The following is an 8605-nucleotide window of genomic DNA, read 5'->3' as shown; positions in this document are numbered from 1 at the left end:
GAAGGTTTTACTTTTTTTTTTTTTTTGGAATTCCTTGATTTAGTTAAATGAATGACTTATTTTACAATGACCTGTAATCTTTTCTTTTTTGGAATTCCTTGATTTGGTTAAATGAATGACTTATTTTACAATGACCTGTAATCTTATTTTGTGATGTGTTTTAAACCTATGATATTTGACAAACTTTCCAAAATCAAATTATAAATTATGTTTTTTCTGATCTAACTAATCCTTTAAGATACTAGTAATAGTTTCCCTAAAGTCCAAAAATGACATATTTGGCTTATTTGGTATTAAAATTATGCAAGAAGCATTGTCAAATATGAAATGGGTTTTGGTTTTCTTTGGGCTATATTTGTATAAAATGTTGTTGGTATGTGTTCCAAAATTATGGGAGCCACCTATAATTCTGATATGACTTAGTGTATATTATCAGTAATAACTATAGTCCCTATTTTAAATTACTGTGTGCCACAGAGGTAACACATTCCCTTGTCAATTGTGTCTTTGACTATGGTTGCCCTAGAACTTTTTGTCATCCATGAACAATTGTCTTGTTTTGGTCCTCTTTAGAATGTGGTTTTATAATCAGCTATAAAACTCTAACACATCCTCTTGAATGCAGATTTCTGATAACTTTGGAGATTGTGATTGTGACATCAGAAAAGAGGAAAAACTTTCAGGACCCATGGACAGCTGAAATGTTCATGAATATCAAGCAGAATAGGAATTAACTGCATGGAATAAACTAATAGAAGTCTGAAGTGATCTTTTTAACTTTTTGCTTAAAACGTTGCTGATCCTTTGTTTTGTTTTTCAGAGTCAAGAAAACTTCTAAGCTATTTACAGATTTTAATGAGTAAAGTATATTCCTATGAAGAAAATCTGGAGCATATTTGTTTCTATCTACCTGATTTTTCAATAATTTGGAAACTGTGAATATTCTTTTTTTTTTTTTTTTTTTTTTTTTTTTTTGTGTTGGAGTTTGTCTGTTGTTGCCCAGGTTGGAGTGCAATAACACCATCTTGGCTCACTGCCACCTCCACCTCCTGGGTTCAAATGATTCTCCTGCTTCAGCCTCCTGAGTAGCTGGGATTATAGGCATGTGCCGCCATGCCTGACTAATTTTTTTTGTATTTTTAGTAGAGACAGGTTTTCTCCATGTTGGTCAGGCTGGTCTCGCACTCCTGACCTCAGGTGATCCGCTTGCCTTGGCCTCCCAAAGTGCTGGGATTATAGGTGTGAGACACTGCACCCGGCTGAGTATTCTTAACTTATGACAATAAAGTTATTTGCATAAGTGCAATAATAATCTGTTTTCATTTGTAACAGGACACAATTGGAGAAACTGGTTATTTTACCAAGGCTTTGACTGGNTTTTTTTTTTTTTGAGTTGGAGTTTCACTGTTGTTGCCCAGGTTGGAGTGCAATAACACCATCTTGGCTCACTGCCACCTCCACCTCCTGGGTTCAAATGATTCTCCTGCTTCAGCCTCCTGAGTAGCTGGGATTATAGGCATGTGCCGCCATGCCTGACTAATTTTTTTTGTATTTTAGTAGAGACAGGTTTTCTCCATGTTGGTCAGGCTGGTCTCGCACTCCTGACCTCAGGTGATCCGCTTGCCTTGGCCTCCCAAAGTGCTGGGATTATAGGTGTGAGACACTGCACCCGGCTGAGTATTCTTAACTTATGACAATAAAGTTATTTGCATAAGTGCAATAATAATCTGTTTTCATTTGTAACAGGACACAATTGGAGAAACTGGTTATTTTACCAAGGCTTTGACTGGAATGGTGTGCTTTCCTTTAAGGAATCAAACTTGACTTATGGAGCCAAATAAAGCCCCTTGGAAAAACTGGCCTCATACCCCTTGTCTACTTAGCTTCTGTACAGGGTTCCTGACCTTTGGTAGATAAAGAATGCCACTTTCTGACAGGCTTAGGAGCCCCAAGTTTATATTGGAACCCCAAGAGAGAGGAACACTCAACTCATAAGGTATTTGATGGCACAAATCCATAGCTGGGCTCAGCTTTAAAAAAAGTCTTATCTGAGATTCCTCCTATGGAACACAGTTCCATCAAAGCCAATTTAAAAGCCTATGTAAAAAATAATTATTCTTTTTTTTTTTTTTTGAGTTGGAATTTCACTCTGTTGCCCATACTGGAGAGCAGTGGCACAATCTTGGCTCACTGCAACCTCCACCCCACAGGTTCAAGCTATTCTCCTGCCTCAGCCTCTCGAGTAGCTGTGATTATAGGTGCCCAGCATACCTGGCTAATTTTTGTATTTTTAGTAGAGATGGGCTTCATCATGTTGGCAAGGCTGGTCTCGAACTCATGACCTCAGGTGATCCACTCACCCTGGCCTCCCAAAGTGCTGGGATTACAGGCATGAGCCACAACTCCTGGCCAAAAAAAATTTTCGATTTGTTAGTAAATATGTCCCATTCCACACCAAAACACTGTGCCATTAGAAAGCCTATGCTTCTAAAAATTATAAAATGTGTATTCGTAAGTTGTTAGCATGTGACTAACATTTAAAAATTGCTTACTTCTCACTGGGTGGTGTGGCTCACGCCTGTAATCCTAGCACTTTGGGAGGCCGAGGAGGGCAGATCACTTGAGGCCAGGAGTTCGAGACCACCCTCACCCATGTGGTGAAACCCTGTCTCTACTAAAAATACAAAAATTAGCCAGGTGTAGTGGCGCATGCCTGTAGTTCCAGCTACTCTGGAGGCTGAGGAATGAGAATCAATTGAACCTGGGAGGTGGAGTTTGCAGTGAGCCGAGATGGCACCACTACAACCCAGCTTGGGCAACAGAGTAGACTCTGCCAAAAAAAAAAATTTTTTTTGCTTGCTTCTTAGGTTTCCACTGTGAATTAAGGTTGCTAAAAGTTAAAATTCTGACTAATATATGGTAACTAAAACTAGAGATGAGAAACAATTCTATATAGACTGTATATAGAAAATAATAATTTTTTTGGTGAAAAAGTTATGAAAAAAGTCATGAAGATGTGGTTTTGTTAAAGGAAAAGTAATTTTGTCTGGTTTAGGTTGTATTAAATTGAAGGAATAAAAGAAGGAAAAAATGAGGTAGATAAACCAAATGGAAATAGAAAGTTGGAGAAGGAAAGAAAATGGGAAAAATTGTAAGAGGTTATCAAAGGTTTGTAGAAATGTATCTTGTGTGGTCAAAGCTAATTGATATTGGATAGAAGTTTATAAAGCTTTATTAAAATTAGCTTTAATATTAATAATACACTAGTTTGGTTTTCTCTTTTAAACAAAATTTTCATGAAATATTAATAAAAGACTTTGGTTAACCTTCTGAGTAGGCCGGGCGTGGTGGCTCATACCTATAATCCCAACACTTTGGGAGGCTGAGGCAGGAGGATCACTTGAACCCAGGAGTTGAGGCCAACCTAGGCAACATAAATAGAAAAAAATTAGCTGGGTGTGGTGGTGCACATCTGTAGTCCCAGCTACTCCAGAGGCTGAGGTGGGAGGATCATCTGAGAGGGAAGTCAAGGCTGCAGTGAGTCATGGTCCATGCCACTGCACTCCAGCCTGGGTGACAGAATGAGACCCTCTCTCATAAAAAAACAACAACAAAAAAGTATAAACCAGGCCGGGCACGGTGGCTTATGCCTATAATCCCAGCACTTTGGGAGGCTGAGGCAGGTGGATCATGAGGTCAAGAGACCGAGACATCCTGGGCAACATGGTGAAACCCCATCTCCACTGAAAATACAAAAATTAGCTGGGCGTGATGGTGGGCGCCTGTAGTCCCAGCTACTCGGGAGGATGAGACAGGAGAATCACTTGAACCTGGGAGGCAGAGGTTGCAGTGAGCCAAGATCGTACCATTGCACTCCTGCCTGGGTGACAAGAGTGAAACTCTTGACTCCAAAACAAAAAACAAAAAAACAAACAAAAAACCGAAAAAAACTTTTGAGTAAACTGCAAAAGAAAAAAAGAAAGAAAAGAAAATGACCAAATGACCAAATTGACCAAATTCCTTCATCACTGGCATCTTTAACCACAGGCATTTTAAGTGTTGTCCTTTTCCCTCTTAGGGAGTTCCTTCTGTGCTTCACAGCAACTGAGGAACCCATTTCACTGGTCAAATAATTTGGTCTATTTGTTCACATGGCTGATTTTCCAGCATGTCCATGTCCACAATATCCATTGTGCATACCGCACTCAGTCTTCTGAACTGGTAGAACACACAGAGGGTAACAAAAACCAATTGGCAAAATTTACAGGAATTTTCAACCTCACCCACCCTAAGGTTCTTCTGTTAGGATTGCTTACCATTCTACCCCATTTGGAAAACATCAGCTTTCTCCCATTAAAGTAATAACAGGAAGACCCATGCACCTGAGTGAAGAAGCCTACAAACTAGCTTTCCTTAAGGGTGATTTTCTCTTTATTTTATTTTTGAGACAAGGTATTGCTCTGTCTCCCAGGCTGGAGCGGAGTGGCACAGTCTGGGCTCACTGCAGCCTCTACCTCCTGAGCTCAAGGCATCTTCTCACCTCAGCCTCCCAAGTAGCTGGGACTACAGGTGCATGCCACCATGCCTGGCTAACTTTTGAAACAAATTTTTTTGTAGAGATGGGGTCTCACTATGTTGCCCAGGCTGGTCTCGAGGTCCTGGGCTCAAGTGTTCTTCCTGCCTTGGCATCCCAAAGTGCTGAGATTACAGGCATGAGCCATTGTGCCCAGCTGATTTTCTTCATTATTGCCAAGGCCTTACAAAGCCTCTCACTGAAAATTCTAGATTAGTTAAAGGTTATTTTAGCAGTAAGCTCCCTAGAGATGAAGACATAAGGGATTATGGCCTCCAACCTGGAGTTTTTGTTTATTGGAATCACCATCAAATAGAAGATTCCCTCCAATCCTGTTGGGAGGGACTGTATCAGGTGTTGTTTACCAACACCTGTGCTGCTAAACTGAAGGGCAGTGTCTCTTAAGATATATGGTCACAGTTAGGCATGTTGGCTCATGCCTATAATCCCAGCACTTGGGGAAGCTGAGGCGGGTGGATCACTTGAGGCCAGGAGTTCGAGACCAATCTGGCCAACCCGGTGAAACCCCCATCTCTACTGAAACTACACAAAATTAGTGGGGTGTGGTGGCACAGCCTGTAATCTCCTACTTGGGAGGCTGAGGCACGAGAGTCACTTGAACAGGGGAGGCAGAGGTTGCAGTGAGCCAAGATCGTGACACTGCACTCCAGCCTGGGCAACAGAGTGAGATTTTGTCTCAAATTTAAAAAATAAATAAATAAATAAGAAAAAAAAAAAGATACTTGGTCTCCCGTCTGTCTACATGTACCTCTGAAGAAACCTAACCCTGGAACTTTTGAGAAAAGTTCCTTCAAACTGTTTTCTAGGCTTGACCACCAATCTATTTTACATGGAAAAATGGAGATTTTATTTGGGGGAAACCTGCTAATTCATCTGCCTGGCCATCAGGAAGATAGCTCCACGCATTTCACTGGGAGAATGCTTTAGCCTCAGTGGAGACATGTCACGGGCATACCCCCATGAACGCATGATTAGAAATCTTGAGGCCAGGCACGGTGGCTCACTCCTGTAATCCCAGCACTTTGGGAGGCCAAGGCGGAAGGAATGCTTGAGCCCAGGATTTTGAGACCAGCCTGGGCAACACAGCGAAACCCTGCCTCTATAAAAAATACAAAAAATTGGCTGGATGTGGTGGTGCACGCCTGTAGACCCAGCTTCTCGGAAGGCTGAGGTGAAAGGAATGCTTGAGCTTGGAGGTCCAGCCTGCAGTGAGCCATGATAGCGCCACTGCACTCCAGCCTGGGTGACAGAGTGAGATTCTGTCTAAAAAACAAAAACAATAACAAAAAAATCAGGTCTCACTCTGTCGCCCAGGCTGGAGTGCAGTGGCGCTATCGTGGCTCACTGCAACCTCTGCCTCCCGGGTTTCGGTTCAAGCAATTCTCCCGCCTCAGCCTCCTGGGTACCTGGGATTACAAGCACACGCCACCATGCCCAGCTAATTTTTGTAATTTTAGTAGAGACAGGGTTTCACCATGTTGGCAAGGCTGGTCTTGCCAACCTCGTGATCCGCCCCTCCTTGGCCTCCCACAGTTCTGAGATTATAGGTGTGAGCCACTGTGTCTGGCCTAGACCTGATCTTAAATAAATAAATGAATAAAGAAGGAAAAATAAATAAATTTTTTTTTTAAAAAAAGAAGAAATCTTTCTGTAACCTTTGGAAATATTGCTAATGAAACTGCTGCCTCCATCAAAGCTCAACAAAAAGCTATTGATGACCAGGCACAGTGGCTCACGCATATAATCCCAGCACTTTGGGAGGCTGAGGCAGGTGAATTACAAGGTCAGGAGTTCTAGACAAGCCTGGCCAACATGGTGAAACCCTGTCTCTACTAAAAATACAAAAAATCAGCGGGGTGTGGTGGCACATACCTGTAATCCCAGCTACTTGGGAGGCTGAGGCAGGAGAATCTCTTGAACCCAGGAAGCGGAGGTTGCAGTGAGCCAAAATCAGGCCACTGTACTCCAGCCTGGGCAACAGAGGAAGACTCCGTCTTGGAAGAAAAAAAAAAAAGCTATTGATTCTCTGGCTAAGGTTGTGCTGGACAATTGCATTGCTTTAGATTATATATCAGCTGAGTAAGGAGGCATGTGTATGATGGCAAATACTGCTTGTTGTGTGTACACAAATACTTCCCATGAAATAGAAACTCATCTAGAAAACATTAGAAAAGAAGTTACCTGGCTACGACAAGTTTCAAAGAAGAATCTGAATTTAATTTTCTTCATTACATTTTTATTTAATTATTTATTGAGACAGAGTTGCTCTCTCACCCAGGCTGGAGTGCAATGGTGCAATCTTGGCTCACTGCAACCTCCACCTCCGGGGTGCAAGCGATTCTCCTGCCTCAGCCTCCCAAATGGCTTGGATTACAGGCACATGCCACCATGCCCAGCTAATTTTTTTATTTTTGGTAGAGACTGGGTTTTGTCATGTTGGCCAGGCTGGTCTTGAACTCCTGACCTCAGGTGATCTATCCGCCTCAGCCTCCTAAACTGTTGGGATTACAGGCGTGAGCCACCGCGCCCGTCCCTTCATTACAATTTTAGTTGGCTCCCTAAGGAAATAGGCTCTTTTCATTCTGCATACAAATTTTCTTTTTACAATCCTTACATACATAACATTTCTACCATCCAAATTATCAATGCTATGTATCTCTTGATGTTTTCCTTCTTCTGAGAAAATCAAAATCATGGTATTCCAAAAGCTAGACATGATTCGACAAGCAACGGCAGTTGTGTAAATCAACAACTTGACTGAGGTTCTCCTTTTTACCCCTCTGTGATGCCAGCCCAATTGGCTTTTGGGTGCTCTTAAAATTCCTCACTGAGTTCTCTCCTATCCCAACTCAACCCCACCCTCCCTAGTCACATGGGACAGAGCTATCTAGGAATGAGCCTTCCCAGCAACAAGAGATGCCTTGACACTTACTCTGTGATCATCGATGCTTTCAAGTAGAGGGATTTTGATCAAAAGAAGGGAAAGAAAAAGAAAGGAACACGAGCTTCCTCTAAATTATCAGGCCCAGAGAGGAACGGGAATGAGGCAGCAGTCCTGTCCAACTTCCCCTTTGAGCTAGGTAACCATTTCTTCAAGCTGCTTGTTATGTGGACTCTAGACTGACTGCCGCCACAAGTAGCTATAACGTAATCGAACAATGCTGCACACTGGACACCATAACTCATACCCTATAGTTCAACAATGAATAGCCAATCATCAACCAATGTTATTTCTGTAAATCAATGAGAATTCCTAATAAACAACTTTGCTATCAACCCACTCCTTGTGCCTCTTTTTGCCTTTAAAAACCAACCAGAGGGCCGGGCATGGTGGCTCATGCCTGTAATTCCAGCACTTCGGGAGGCTGAGGCAGGCAGATCACAAGGTCAGGGGTTCGAGACCAGCCTGGCCAATATAGTGAAGCCCCATCTCTACTAAAAATACAAAAATTAGCCACGCATGGTTGCGCGTGCCTGTAGTCCCAACTACTCCAGAGGCCGAGGGAGAATAATTGCTCGAGCTTGGGAGGTGGAGGTTGCAGTGAGCTGAGATCACACCACTGAACTCCAGCCTGGGTGACAGAGTGAGACTCTGTCTCAAAAAGACAAAATGAAACAAAACACACACACACAAAACCAACGAGAGCTCATATCAAGGCTATTTGGGTCTGAGTCTTCCGGGCAACTGTCCTTATCTCTGCCCAAGGAAACTCTTTAAAATTATATTTTGGCCGGGCGCGGTGGCTCAAGCCTGTAATCCCAGCACTTTGGGAGGCCGAGACGGGCGGATCACGAGGTCAGGAGATCGAGACCATCCTGGCTAACACGGTGAAACCCCGTCTCTGCTAAAACTACAAAAAAAACTAGCCGGGCAAAGTGGCGGCACCTGTAGTCCCAGCTACTCAGGAGGCTGAGGCAGGAGAATGGTGTAAACCCGGGAGGCGGAGCTTGCAGTGAGCTGAGATCCGGCCACTGTGCTCCAGCCTGGGCGACAGAGCGAGACTCCGTCTC

Source organism: Rhinopithecus bieti, unplaced genomic scaffold (assembly GCF_001698545.2).
Source record: "Rhinopithecus bieti isolate Rb0 unplaced genomic scaffold, ASM169854v2 scaffold_11488, whole genome shotgun sequence".
Classification (NCBI taxonomy): Eukaryota; Metazoa; Chordata; class Mammalia; order Primates; family Cercopithecidae; genus Rhinopithecus; species Rhinopithecus bieti.
The sequence above is the reverse complement of the archived record's forward strand: the minus strand, read 5'-3'. Positions refer to the sequence as shown.